Genomic DNA, 14,286 nt, shown 5'->3' on the forward strand with positions numbered 1-14,286 from the left:
CCGGATCAGTCCAGACAGTGGGTTGAGCCTCCTTTCCAGCAGGTGGAGACAGACTAAAACTTGAAGGATGCCCTATATCAGGACAGAGCATATCCTCTAACCCTTCAGTATTCGTCTGTCTCCAGCAGGTGCAGCATCTCCCCTTCGGTTCTCTGCGTTAGGCTAGTCAGCCTCTTTCTATCTGTCTTTTGCTAGGCTCAAGCAAGTATTTCTTTTGGTTCTCGCTTGTTTAAAAAAAAAAAAAAAAAGTAACAGACAAGGGAATTTGCCCTTTCATTTTTAGTGCTTTTTCCCTTTCTGTGTGGGAGACTGTTTCATTTCCCAGCTCTTGCCCGGCTCAGGGGGGCTTTGCCCCTTTTGCAGGAGGGGTATTCCCTGCATAGCCTGAGTCCGTGGATGCTTCTCGGTGTGGGGACCGAGTCTCTCTGGGTCTCGCTCCCCCCTCTGGCTGCCGAGAGGGTTTTTTGAACCTGCTGCTTAGCTCAGTAAAAAAAAAAAAAAAGTTGCAGGTACTCACCTACCTCTAACTTATTAGCAGCAGTTGACCAACATTTTTTATATTTTCTGGTCAGAGCAGGCCTTGAACCGGCAGCCAGACTAGCAGAAGGCAGCAGGTTTCCCCCCTGCTCTCTCCTGCTGTGCAGGCTGTCAATCAAACCATTTTTTCTACTTTTTTTTCTTCAGCCGCGACTCTGCTATGTCCCGGCAGGCATCCTGCCTTTCTTGTGGGCTGCCCTCTTTGCATTTTTCGCGGCAGGGTCTCTGCACTGCTTGCCTGCCGGGTGGGGAAGGTCTCTCCTCGGCAGGACAAGCAAATTTAGCCCGGGGCTCAACTCCTCCCGGCATGGCCAGGCCTTTCCCGGGTCGGCAGAGCCCGGGAACGGTGGCCATATTGGATTTTTCGTCTGGGCCGATTTCAGTGCTCCCTGGGGCTGGAGGGCCGGGTTTTTTTGATTTAACTCCCGATTTTGGCTCCCGCGGGTCCCCAAGAGGGGGGTCCTAACCCCTCCTCTCGCGCCCCCCCCCCCCCCCCCCAAACCGTCAAATCCAGGGTCCCTTTTTCAGCGGATTTCGTCCTCCTCATGCACAAATCTTATTTAGCTAGCTTGCATGAGCTGGACGAAAGCCCCACCCCCCCCCCCCCCCCCCCCCCCCCCCCCCCCCCCCGCGCCAAAAATCCCTCGCTCAGCGGAGTTGACCGCCGGACCGGCTGCGGAGCCCCAGGGACCGGTTCGGGTGAGGGTGGTCCCGGGGGTACCCCCCCCCCCCCAGAGGGGGATGACCCCAGAGCCCTTTGCCTTTTTCGTAATTGGAGCCCCTCCTGCCCTTTGTTCTGCAGGAGCTGGGTCTGGAGAGTCCTTCCGTGGATAATCTCATGGCCTCGCTTCCTAAGGATATGAATCCGGTCCTGGGGGGGCTCCGGGCTCCGGCCTCTGCCTTTCCCTTCCACCCCATGCTCAAGCTCCTTATCCTGCGGGAATGGGAGGCCCCTGAGGGTGCGCTCCAGGTGGGGCGTGCGATGGATAAACTCTATCCCCTTCCGGAGGAGGGTTTGGAGCTGCTGCGTTATCCCTCGGTGGATTCTTATGTCTCTGCGGTGGCCAAGCACACCACGATTCCGGTGGAAGGTTCCACGGCCCTGAAGGATTCACAGGATCGTAAGTTGGAGGCTCACTTGAAGCGCATCTTCGACATTCTGGCCCTCTGGGTTCGGGCGTCTTGCTGTAGCAGCCTCATGATGCGGGCAGGCCTTTAGTGGGTTCAACAGTTGCTCTGTGCCCGGGATCTTCCGCCAGTAGAGGCAGAGCAAGCTGAACGGTCTGGAGGCCGTAACCGCCTACGTATCGGACGCCCTCTACGACCTGGTCCGTGTGCAGGAGAAGGCGATGGTTTCGGCAGTGGCTGCCAGGAGGCTCCTTTGGCTACACCATTGGTCGGCTGATCAGACGTCGAAGACTCGGCTGGGCACGCTGCCCTTCAAAGGTAAGATGCTCTTTGGAGAGGATCTCGAGAAGCTTATGTACTCCTTGGCTGACAACAAGGTCCATAAGCTCCCAGAGGAGCACCCTAAGTCTTCCCGGTCCTTCGCGCCCTCCCGCTCTCGCTTCAGAGGCCAGCGTCGCTTTGCTTCTCGGGGACGGGGCGGCTCCGCGAGGGGTTCTTCTCGAGCTTAGTGCTGGTCGCAGTCCTTTCGTGGCAGGCGGCCCTTTCGTGAAGGCCAGCCCGTGCGTTCCACCTCTAAACCTGCCACACAATGAAGTTCAGCTGACCCATTCCTCGGTTCCTTACCTCGGCGGACGCCTCTCCCTGTTCTTCGAGGAATGGGTCAAGATCACATCGGATCAGTGGGTCCTCGACATTATCAAAGACGGGTACGCTTTCGAGCTCGTCAGTGACCTGCCAGATCTCTTTCTCTTCTCTCCTTGCGGAAGAGCCAAGAGGGACGCGGTGGTCCAGACCCTCTCCAAATTCTTGGATCTGGGAGTGGTGGTCCCAGTTCCGGAAAGGGAGATTGGCGCAGGCCAGTATTCTATTTACTTCACCATACCCCCAAAAAGGACGGGTCCTTCCGCCCCATTCTGGACCTCAAGAGGGTCAATCGGGCCCTCAAGATCCTCCACTTACGCATGGAAACCCTGCGTGTGGTCATTGTGGCGGTCCACCCCGGAGAGTTCCTTGCTTCTCTCGATCTCGCAGAAGCGTACTTCCACATTCCTATCCACCGCGACTACCAGAAGTATCTCCGATTCCACATCCTCAACCAGGACTTCCAGTTTCGAGCTTTCCCCTTCGGCCTAGCGACCGCTCCTCGCACCTTTACGAAGGTCATGGTAGTGGTAGCGGCGGCCCTGCGCCGGGAGGGGATTCTCGTCCACCCCTATCTGGACGATTGGCTAATCAGGGCCAAGTCAGAGACCTCTTGCCAACGGGCGGTGGATCGCATCTTGGAACTCCTTGCCTTCCTCGGGTGGATAGTGAATTTTTCCAAGAGCAAGCTTCAGCCCTCCCAGGAGTTGGAATTCCTGGGAGCCCACTTCGACTCCCGAGTAGGCAAAGTCTTCTTACCACGGGCGCGCGCCCTCAAGCTGATCAATCAGGTCCGGAATCTGATCGCGCTACCTTCTCCGACCGCCTGGGATTATCTTCAGGTCCTGGGATCCATGGCTTCCACCATCGACCTTGTCCCCTGGGCTTTTGCTCATATGCATCCGTTGCAGAAAGCTTTGCTATCCCGTTGGCAGCCAGTGTCGGAGCAGTTTCACATAGTCCTTCCGTTCTTGGATTCTACTGCCAACGAATTACAGTGGTGGCTGTCTCTTCCTCATCTTCTGCAAGGGATGCCTCTTCAAGCTCCACAGTGGACGATAGTGACCACGGACGCCAGTCTCCTGGGCTGGGGTGCGGTCTGCCTTTCTCAATCCACCCAGGGAATATGGTCACAGACTCAGTTGCGCTGGCACATCAATTGACTGGAAACCTTGGCGGTCCGCCTGGCTCTTCAGGAGTTCCTTCCCCTGATCCGCAGCAAGGCGGTAAGAGTCCTGTCAGACAACTCCACCACAGTGGCCTATATCAATCGCCAAGGGGGCACTCGCAATCCCCTGGTAGCCTTGGAAGCCAGCCGTCTCCTCTCTTGGGCAGAGCGCCACCTACAGTGCCTGGCGGCCTCTCACATAGCAGGCAAAGAAAATGTTCAAGCTGACTTCCTCAGCCGACAGTCTCTCGATCCGGGAGAGTGGGAGCTCTCGGACGCGACCATGGCTCTGATAGTGGACAGGTGGGGTCCTCCTCACCCTCGACCTCCTGGCGACTCTGCGCAATGCCAAGGCAAATCGGTTCTTCAGCCTCTGGAGGGAGCACGGCGCAGAGGGCGTGGATCTCATCAATCTGGCGGTGGACAGGCCCCTGCGACGCGGTCATCTTCCTCGTCTCCTCCAGCCAGGGGCCTGTATTTTTCGACCAGGCCGATCGCTTCTGTCTAGCGGCCTGGCTTTTGAACGGCGTCACCTGAGGCGCAAGGGTTATAAGGAGGAGGTCATCTCCACCCTGCTGCGAGCCCGGAAGCACTCGACTTCTCTGGCCTATGTGCGCATCTGGACAGTTTTTGAGTCCGCGTGTGCGGAGTCTGGTGTTCCGGCACGCTCCGCCTCGATTTCTCTGGTTCTTTCTTTTCTTCAGAAGGGTCTCTCTAAGGGCCTCTCCTTCAGTTCTCTACGCGTTCAAGTCTCTGTGCTCGGCTCTCTCCTGGGTCGGGTGGACTGTCATTCCTTAGCTGCTCACCCGGACGTGATTAGTTTCCTGAGGGGTGTTAGGCACCTTCGTCTGTCGTGGAGTCTCAACCTAGTCCTTCGTGCTCTCTGTACGGCTCCCTTTGAGCCTCTTCGCCACGCTACGCTCAAGGATCTAACACTCAAAACTGTCTTTTCCTAGCGTGTAGCAGATGGACTCAAAACAAATGGGTATAGTGTGCTCGTGCTAGCAGTTGGAGACAGATCTGACGTCAGCACGGGTACATATACCCCCACAGGAAGTGTAGCAAATCAGTAATTTCCGTCTCCAAAGCAGTTTGGAGCTACCTCACGCTCGCTGAGCGTGTTTCCAAATTCTAATGACTAAATTCATAGAAGAAACCTACTGAAGACGAGCCCCGCACTCCTGTGGTGATACCAGGTGGTCACTCATCCAGTTGAGTTTCCCGAGCTGACTTCTGTGGTCCCTCGGAGGTAAGAGCCTCGGTCCAGTGGCCGGTTCATGGCAGGGACCTAGCCCCCGAGGGAGAAGGGCTCGGGCGCGGCCTAGAGGCAGCCTCGGTCCCAGCGTGGACTTGGCCCCCGAGTGAGACGAGTTCGGGCGCGGCCTAGAGGCAGCAGGTGCACTTCCTTAAGCGTGGCGGTGAAGGTACTCACCCTCTCCCCCTGCAGCTGGAGACCGCCCGGGTCGCAGCCGGGAAGCGCCGAAGACAAGGTAAGGCGTACATCTTTACTTGGTCTCCGAGGAAGTGTGGACTAACTGGGCCTGTCTACGTGGCAGCCCGCCAAGGAGGTCGCCATTTTGCCTGCCTACTCACCTTCGCCAACTAGGCGCACGTTGCTAAGCGCACGCGATAGGCGCACGTTGCTAGCGCCCGCTACTAGGCGCACGTTGCTAGCGCCCGCTACTAGGCGCACGTTGCTAGCGCCCGCTACTAGGCGCATGTTGCTAGCGCCCGCTACTAGGCGCACGTTATAACATGCCCGTTCTAGGCGCATGCTGTTAGGCGCACATCATTGGGCGACACCGCATTTAAGGCGAATGGAGCATAAGAGAGCCCATGCGTCCGCAGAGCCGGCACCTCCAGAATCAGGCATGAAAGCTCTAAGCCTCTGCTCAGCATGCAACCTCAGAGCCACACAGAGCGAGGAAGCAGACTCACTGTGTGCCCAATGTGAGGAGGCTATGGGAGTTCCAGGACGGGGACCGGTCCCAGCCCAGCGGTTCCTCAGGGAACACAACGGACTTAGCAGGCCGCGGTGAGCAGCCAGGGAACTCGAGAGACCTGGTGCCCCTACGGCCAGATCCGGCTTCGCTTTCCTGGGTGGAATTATTCAAGGGGATATATGCCTTTGTCCAGATGCAGTCTGCTCCTCGAATGGGTCTTTCCGTCCCGGTTGATCCAGCCCCTGGACCCTCGAGACCTAGGCGCGGCCACTCGCCACCCGACAGCCCCGATTATGGGGATTCGGATTGCTCCGAGGAAAATGAGGAGCCCCCCGAGGAGGGTGAACTTCCCATGAAGATAGAACCCTATCGGACCATGAGATGCTTCTTTCGGAAAGAGGATCTTCCAGGCCTGGTCTCACAATGCCTATCGGAACTGGCCATTCCGGGCCAGGACACCCCAAGGGACCCAAAAATGAACCCCCCTGTTAGAGGGCCTGCGCCAAACGGCTCACCATTTCCCCCTCCTACAAGCAGCACAGCAGCTAATGGATCTGGAATGGAAGGCACCGGAGGTCTCATTCAAAGGGGGTCGGGCCTTGTCAGGCATGTACCCTCTGGATCTGGCGTCCAAGGAGCTGCTGGCGTGCCCCAAGGTAGATGCCATAGTTAACGCAATTGTGAAGCACACTACCATTCCGGTGGAGGGGGGAGCGGCCCTCAAGGATACGCATGACCGACGCATGGACACCATTCTGAAACAAGCCTTTGAGGTAGCAGCCATGTCCCTACGATTTGCAACTTGCTGCACCGTGGTGACGCGTTCCTGTTTATCGCAAGGTGGGTCAAGATCACTTTACCGCAGGTGGGTCAAGATCACTTTGGACCAGTGGGTCCTCGCCGTCATCCGAGAAGGATATTATCTGGATTTTCTTTGGCTTCTGCCGAACAAGTTTCTGGAATCTCCTTGTTCACCGCGCAAGAAAGCGGCACTAGAAGTGACCTTACAGAGGCTCCTGGCCCTAAAAGCCATAATCCCAGTACCTGCAGGAGAGATAAATTCTGGGCATTATTCCATCTATTTCATAGTACCCAAGAAGGAGGGCACTTTCAGGCCTGTCCTGGACCTCAAGTCAGTCAATCGACACCTACGGGTCCCCAGCTTTCGCATGGAAACTCTGCGGTCTGTCAAGAATTCAGTACAGCCAGTGGAGTTTCTCACCTCCCTAGATCTGTCGGAAGCCTATTTACATATCTCGATCCATCAGGATCACCAGCGCTATTTACACTTCAAAGTCCTGAATCGGCACTTCCAGTTCCGAGCTTTACCCTTCGGGTTAGCCACCGTGCCGCGGATCTTTACCAAGGTCATAGTAGTAGTGGCGGCGGCACTCAGGAAGGAATGAATTCTCGTCCATCCCTATCTGGACGATTGGCTGATCAGGGCAAAGTCACCGAAGGAGAGCCACCGGGCAACCAACAGAGTTATAGCTTCTGGAAAGCCTAGGATGGGTAGTCAACATAAACAAGAGTTCCCTACAGCCGTCCCAGTCGCTGGAATAACTAGGGGTCCAATTCGACACACAAGAAGACAAGGTCAGCCTGACCTCCAAGAGAAAGTCAAAACTCCGGAATCATCTGCAGGTCCTGCTGAACGCCAGCCGGCCCACAGCTCGGGATTACCTACAAGTCCTCGGCCTCATGGCATCCACTCTGGGGGTGGTGCCATGGGCGCGGGCTCATATGAGACCATTGCAACGCGCCCTTCTATCTCGATGGAGCCCACGATCACAGAACTACACCATACACCTACCTCTGCCGACCAGAGTGCGGAATCAGCTACGGTGGTGGTTACAGCCCGGCCACATGAGCCGGGGGTCAAGAATGTCCTCCCCAACCTGGATTCTGCTCACTACAGATGCCAGCCTGAACGGATGGGGAGCACACTGCGAGGAACTCACCGCCCAAGGGCGGTGGACCAGAGAAGAGTCAAGGTGGAACATCAACCGACTAGAGGCACGGGCAGTCAGGCTAGCGTGCCTGCGATTTGCCCACAGACTTCGCGACAGAGCGGTCAGAGTGATGTCAGACAACGCCACCACGGTGGCATACATCAATCACAGGGCGGCACCAGAAGCCAACAAGTGTCCCTAGAAATAACTCCCCTGATTTGGGCAGAAGCAAATCTCCAAGACATCTCCTCCGTCCACATCGCCGGGAAGGACAACACGACAGCAGACTTCCTCAGCAGAGAAAGCCTAAACCCGGGGGAGTGGCAGCTGTCGCCCACAGCTTTTCAGATAATTGTGGAACAATGGGGGACGCCAGCCATGGACCTATTAGCGGACAGGTCCAACGCTCAAGTTCCCAGATATTTCAGCCGCAGGCGGGATCCTCGAGCCCAGGGGATCGATGCCCTGGTACAGCCGTGGCCTCAGGGGATCCTGCTATATACGCTTTTTCTCCATGGCCCCTGCTGGGCGCCATTGTACACAGGATTCAGCGACACAGAGGCCTAGTTCTTCTAGTGGCCCCGGACTGGCCGAGAAGACTACTGGCAGGGAATCCTCTACCTCTTCCTCCATACCGGGACCTGCTACGGCAAGGCCCCATCCTCCACGAGGATCCAGCTCAATTCTCTCTTACGGTCTGGCCATTGAGAGGGCTAGACTGAAGAAAAGAGGATACTCGGAGCCGGTAATAGATACACTCCTCCGAGCACGCAAGTTCTCCACATCACTAACATATATCAGGATCTGGAGAGTTTTTGAAGCCTGGTGCGACTCTCACAGCACCAATTTGCATGCCGCTAAGATTCCTATCATTTTGGACTTCCTACAAGATGGACTTCAGAAGGGTCTGTCCCTCAGCTCCATCAAGGTTCAGGTAGCAGCGCTGTCTTGCTACGGTCCCAGGAGTGACGGCAACAGCATTGCCAAACACCCAGACGTTTCACGTTTCCTGAAAGGAGTCAAACACATTCGCCCGCCACTGAAGTGGCCAGTGCCCTTGTGTAACCTCAACCTAGTATTGGAATTTCTAGCGGGATCAGCCTTCAGGCCCCTTCGAGGCCTGTCTCTCCGTTTGTTAACCTTGAAGATGGTGTTCTTGCTGGCTGTGTGTTCAGCACGCCGCATCTCAGAGCTACAAGCACTATCCTGCCGTGATCCATTTCTCAGAATCACTCCAGAGGCTATCCATCTTCGCACAGTTCCATCCTTTTTACCCAAAGTGGTCTCTCACTTTCACCTCAACCAAACCATATCCTTGCCTACCACGGAAGGTTTGAAGAAGTCGGAAGAAGGTCGAATGCTACGCCATCTCGATATCGGCAGACTGCTGTCCAGATACCTGGAAATGTCAGAAGCAGTACGAAAGACGGATCACCTGTTCGTCCTGCACAGCGGGAAGAAGCAAGGGGAAGCGGCCTCACGGCCAACCATTACCCGCTGGATTAAAGAAGTTATCAAGGCAGCCTACTTAGAGGCAGGAAAGCCACCGCCTCTACAGTTCAAGGCTCATTCTACCAGAGCGCAATCGGCCTCTTGGGCAGAAACTAAGATGCTGTCGCCTGCAGAGATATGTAAAGCGGCGCCGTGGTCCTCCCTCCATATCTTCTCCATATTCTATCGTCTGGACGTCCAGGCCAGGGAGGACACAGCATTTGCGAGGGCAATTCTAAACGGTCCTCGGGCAGCCTCCCGCCCAGTCCGGGAGTAGCTTTTGTACATCCCATTTGTTTTGAGTCCATCTGCTACACGCTAGGAAATATTGAGATTACTTACCTGATAATCTCCTTTTCCTTAGTGTATGCAGATGGACTCAGCATCCCGCCCGGCTGCCGGTATACATGGGGATTCGCCGACTCACGGTAAGACATGTTTTCTTATATAGGGCATCCACCCTGCCGGGTGTCGACGCCTTCCGGCTGAGTACACTGGCGGTCTCCAGCTACCATCAATTGGTCAGGGTAATCCTGTTCATTTAATCGATCGGTCAGTCACACATATATCCATAAAAGCTTTTGCAAGGAAGATTACTGATTTGCTACACTTCCTGTGGGGGTATATGTACCCGTGCTGACGTCAGATCAGTCTCCCAACTGCTAGCACGAGCACACTATACCCATTTGTTTTGAGTCCATCTGCATACACTAAGGAAAAGGAAATTATCAGGTAAGTAATCTCTACATTCTGGTCTCTATCTCCTCTGCTCGCCGGATTTCCGAGCTCCAGGCGCTTTCCTGTCTGGAGCCCTTCTTGCGTTTTTCTGATTCCGGGGTTTCTCTCAGGACGGTTCCTTCCTTCTTGCCTAAGGTTGTCTCCGCTTTTCATGTCAACCAGTCGGTAGAAGTGCCCGCGTTCTCTCCGGAGGAGATTGCGAGAACGGCTGGTGGCGACCTTCGTCGGTTAGATGTCAAACGAGTCTTGCTTCACTATCTCCAGGTCACCAATGACTTTCGCGTATTGGACCATCTCTTTGTCCTTTGGAGTGGCCCCAACTGGGGTAAACAGGCTTCTAAGACCATGATTGTGCGGTGGTTGAAAGAAGCCATTTCCTCGGCATATCTTTGTCAAGGTTGTCCGCTTCCTGAGGGTCTCAAGGCCCATTCTCTGCGTTCTCAGGCTACTTCATGGGCGGAGAGTCAATCTGTCTCCCCACAGGAGATTTGCAGGGCCGCCACTTGGACGTCTCTGCACACTTTTGCTCGGCACTACCGTCTGGATGTGCACGCTCCGGTTTTCGGTTCCTTTTGGCGGCAAGTGCTTCGAGCGGGACTGTCTCGGTCCCACCCAGTTTAGGGAAGCTTTGGTACATCCCACTGTCTGGACTGATCCGGGTACGTACAGGAAAGGAAAATTAGTTCTTACCTGTTAATTTTCATTCCTGTAGTACCATGGATCAGTCTAGACGCCCTTCCCTGTCTGTCTTTGTCCTCTTGAAGCTTGTTTTCTTGCAGGTTTGCAGATTTTCATATTTCACTTTGTGCAAGATTACTGAGCAATTACACCGGAAGCCTTGGTCATTTTTTTATACCAAGTTTATGCAAGAGCGTATGGTTATGCCATGTTTCTACTTTTTCTATAGTTGCTCCTTTTAGCTTTATGGTTACTTGCTTGACCCTATTCTTGGGTTTGTTGTTTTTCTGCTTTGACATATGTTATACTGAAGGGTTAGAGGATAGGCTCTGTCCTGATATAGGGCATCCTTCAAGTTTTAGTCTGTCTCCACCTGCTGGAAAGGAGGCTCAACCCACTGTCTGGACTGATCAGTGGTACAACAGGAACGAAAATTAACAGGTAAGAACTAATTTTCCTTTATCTGCTGTCATTTACTATGTTACTATTCCATGAATCACTGTAATATCAGAAAAACACGAAAAGTTAACTAATTTTTATTTCTTAATTTTGGAGACGAGAAAAATTAAGGCAGCTGAGAAAATATTTACTAAACTGTCTGTAAAGATAGATTAATGTCTTTTAAAATAAAACAAACCTGAAACAGGCAGCCCTTTCGCTCTCCTACCTTCCCCGACCCTTGCAATCCTTTTACTTCCTGAGTTGTTACATAGTTGAATGACTAGACTTGATTGCTTCCTTGCATGGAAGGTGAAAATGAAAAAGATTCCGATTTCCACAAAAAAAATGATGTTTTATACAAAGAACAATATATCAAGAGGTAGAAATTTGAATACCCCTGGACAAACAGGACAGTAATCAGCTACACAAGTAAGATGTTGTCATATGGTGACAAGACAGACAAACGCTCTCAGAACTCAGAAAAACTGAGGTGGTTTTCTGATATGTGGATATTCCCACATGGCTGTAGCTGCATGAGTCTCCTTTGTCTTTTTTCTTCTGTGTGAGAGAAGGATATGTGTTACTTTTTAAGCTGCTTAGCAAATTCATTGTAAATTTATTTTCTTCTTATTTTTGTGCTTCTTTTTCTGTTTTGCATGTCTCTAAACATTTTATATAGCACTTTTTAAAAAATATTTTTATTGATGTTAGGTATTTTTGCCAGAACTGAGTTCAACCTTGCTTTGGTCTATCTTATGATGGACAGCAAATCAGGTTCCAACAGATCCCCTTGCTGCTCTTATTCATTCAACACGACTGCTGTGCTTATTGTTTAGAACTGTCTCGTGATACATCAAATTGAACTGCCTGTGCTTAAATGTCCCCAGGGCAAGATCATACAAATCATTGCCAAAATCAAAAAGGCCAGGTTCCTCTCATGTTTAGCTTTTCTTAATCGCATGTTCTTACAATAATAAATCAAAGCGATGTATATTTAAATATAACGTATACTAACAAGATTTAAAATTGGAACCCCCCCCCCACCCATAAAGCAAGCATAAAATAATAAAAACCTAGAACATAAAGTAATTTAATAACAAGGAGCCTCACTAAATTAAAATATGGTATTGTGGTTTTCTGAAAATACTGCTTAAAGCCATTAGCTGTAGAAATATATATATTTTTAAATGCCATAAAATATAAATCTTAAACAATATCCCAGGACAAGCAGGATGCTAGTCCTCACATATGGGTGACATCACTGAGGGAGCCCTATTGCGGGAAAACTTTGTCAAAGTTTCTAGAAACTTTTGACTGGCACTGTGAGGTCACTGAGCATGCCCAGCATGCCATGATATTCTCTGCCACAGGGGTCTCTCTTCAGTGTTCGTTTTTCCGCGCTGCTGTAAGCATCGCAGAGCAAGGAGCCCTGTGAGTTTTCTCACAGACTTACTGACTAGAAAGTCATTGATTTTTCAAGATATTTTTCTCCCATAAGGGATCTCTCTCACATTTCCACCGGCCAGTGAGAAATCATAGTCTCGTTTTTACTTTTAAGTAAAAACTCTCTCTCAGAATTTTTCCCCTCTTTTCATTGACGGCTGTCGGGAAAAGATAGTTTCAGGATTTAAAAAATGTCCGGTATGCAATCGGACAATGTCTATCACAGATCCACACCTTGAGTGTGTTCTGTGTTTGGGAGATAAACATGATGACTCATCCTGCCCTCAATGTGCAGAGATGACTCCCAAAGGAAGAAAACTTCGACAGGAGAAGATGGAACATCTTTCACCTTCACCTTCTTCCTTCTCCTTCAACATCGACAAAATCGTCCCCGGCAGGAGTTTCAAAGAAAGTTTTACTGAAAAAACGTCGTTTGGAGGGATCAGGAGATCAAGCATCGCCATCGACTTCGGCATCGATAAGGTTGGTAGTCGAGCATAGGCCTAAACTTCGGCACAGACATCGACACACACCGACTCTAGCGTCAACCCTCTCCCCGGAGGAACCAACCGCTAAGCGGCAGAAACCTCAGGAAACTCCGATGCCAGGGCCTGCACCTTCATCGATCGAACCTCCACAGGGATCTGTGGAGGTAATATCAACGCCTACACCGCCACACCATGCAGCTGCTCTGTCCACACCAGCTGTATCGCAGGAATTGTCAAATTTTATAAGACAAGCGGTAATCCAGGCCCTGAAAGAACAGATGCCGATGCCGGTGTCAACACCAATGCTGGTTCTTGAACCGATGCCAGTATCTTTACCAATGTCGGTGCTCCCACCAACACCGGTCACCATGCCGATGACTCTGTCGATACCGATACAGATGTCACTAATTACATCGATGCCGGTACCTAAACCGATGACATCTATGGTGACATCGCGACCACCGAAGACACCATCTTCGGTTCCAACACAGTCACCATCGATGCCAACCTTGTCTGGGGATCCAGGACGTCTAGATTTGGCACTTTATCAGCTTTTAATGAAAAAATATCATAAACTGCTCTATTCTCTTCCCTCAAATCCCCAGGAAGAACACCCTGAGGAATCACCAGTTGCAGTCTCAGTATACAGCAACAGCTCGGCAATTTCTTGTCCTTCTCTGACACATGGCGTCCTCAGTCCATCTCACACCAATGGCCTGCTTGGCCATGAGGCTCATGCATTGGACTCTGAGGTCGTCATGGATTCAAGCAACTCAGCTTCTGTCAACCATTGTCCACATCACCGACGCACTCAGTCTGTCTCTTGCCTGGTGGAAAGATCAGAACAATCTCCTCCAGGGACTGCCTTTTCACCTACCAGATCCTCAAATCATTCTCACCACCAACGCTTCTAACCTCTGGTGGGGAGCTCATGTGAACAATCTACAGACACAAGGATCTTGATCTCTAGAGGAAGCCAAACACCAGATAAATTTCCTGGAGCTTCGAGCAATGCGACATGCTCTCAGAGCTTTTCAGGATTGCCTATCAAATCACGTCATCCTGATTCAGACGGACAACCAGGTGGCCATGTGGGACATCAACAAGCAGGGAGGCACAGGCTTTTTCCTTCTGTGTCAGGAAGCTGCACAGATTTGGGCGGAAGCACTCTCCCACTCGATGTACCTCAGGGCCACCTATTTGCTGAGAGTGCACAATGTCTTGTCAGACAAACTGAATCGTGTCTTCCAACCGCACGAGTGGTCTCTCAACCCCTTGGTAGCGACCTCTCTCTTCCAGCAATGGGGTTATCCCCAAATAGACCTCTTTGCGTCACCTCAGAACCACAAAGTGGACAATTTCTGCTCCCTCATTCGGAGCGAGCGCGCTCAGCCCAGAGATGCATTCTCCCTCTCGTGGGCAGCTGGTCTGCTTTATGCATTCCCTCCACTTCCTCTTCTCTCGAAGACTCTCGTGAAGCTCCGTCAGGACAAGGGAACCATGATCCTGATAGCACCTCACTGGCCACGCCAAGTGTGGCTTCCCATACTCCAGGATCTCTCCATCCGCAGGCACATTCCCTTGGGAACGGACCCGCTTCTGATCACTCAGAACGACGGATGTCTACGCCATCCCAA

At 52.3% G+C, this 14,286-nt stretch overlaps 1 protein-coding gene across 2 annotated transcripts in view; it reads left to right on the top strand.

Moving 5' to 3' along the window:
• Window positions 1-14,286, top strand: part of LOC115084727 — a 793,897-nt gene that overhangs the window by 384,721 nt on the left and 394,890 nt on the right. The gene's annotated exons all lie outside the window — the stretch shown is intronic.

The sequence above is a fragment of the Rhinatrema bivittatum genome, chromosome 2 (genome assembly GCF_901001135.1).
Source record: "Rhinatrema bivittatum chromosome 2, aRhiBiv1.1, whole genome shotgun sequence".
NCBI classification, from domain to species: Eukaryota; Metazoa; Chordata; class Amphibia; order Gymnophiona; family Rhinatrematidae; genus Rhinatrema; species Rhinatrema bivittatum.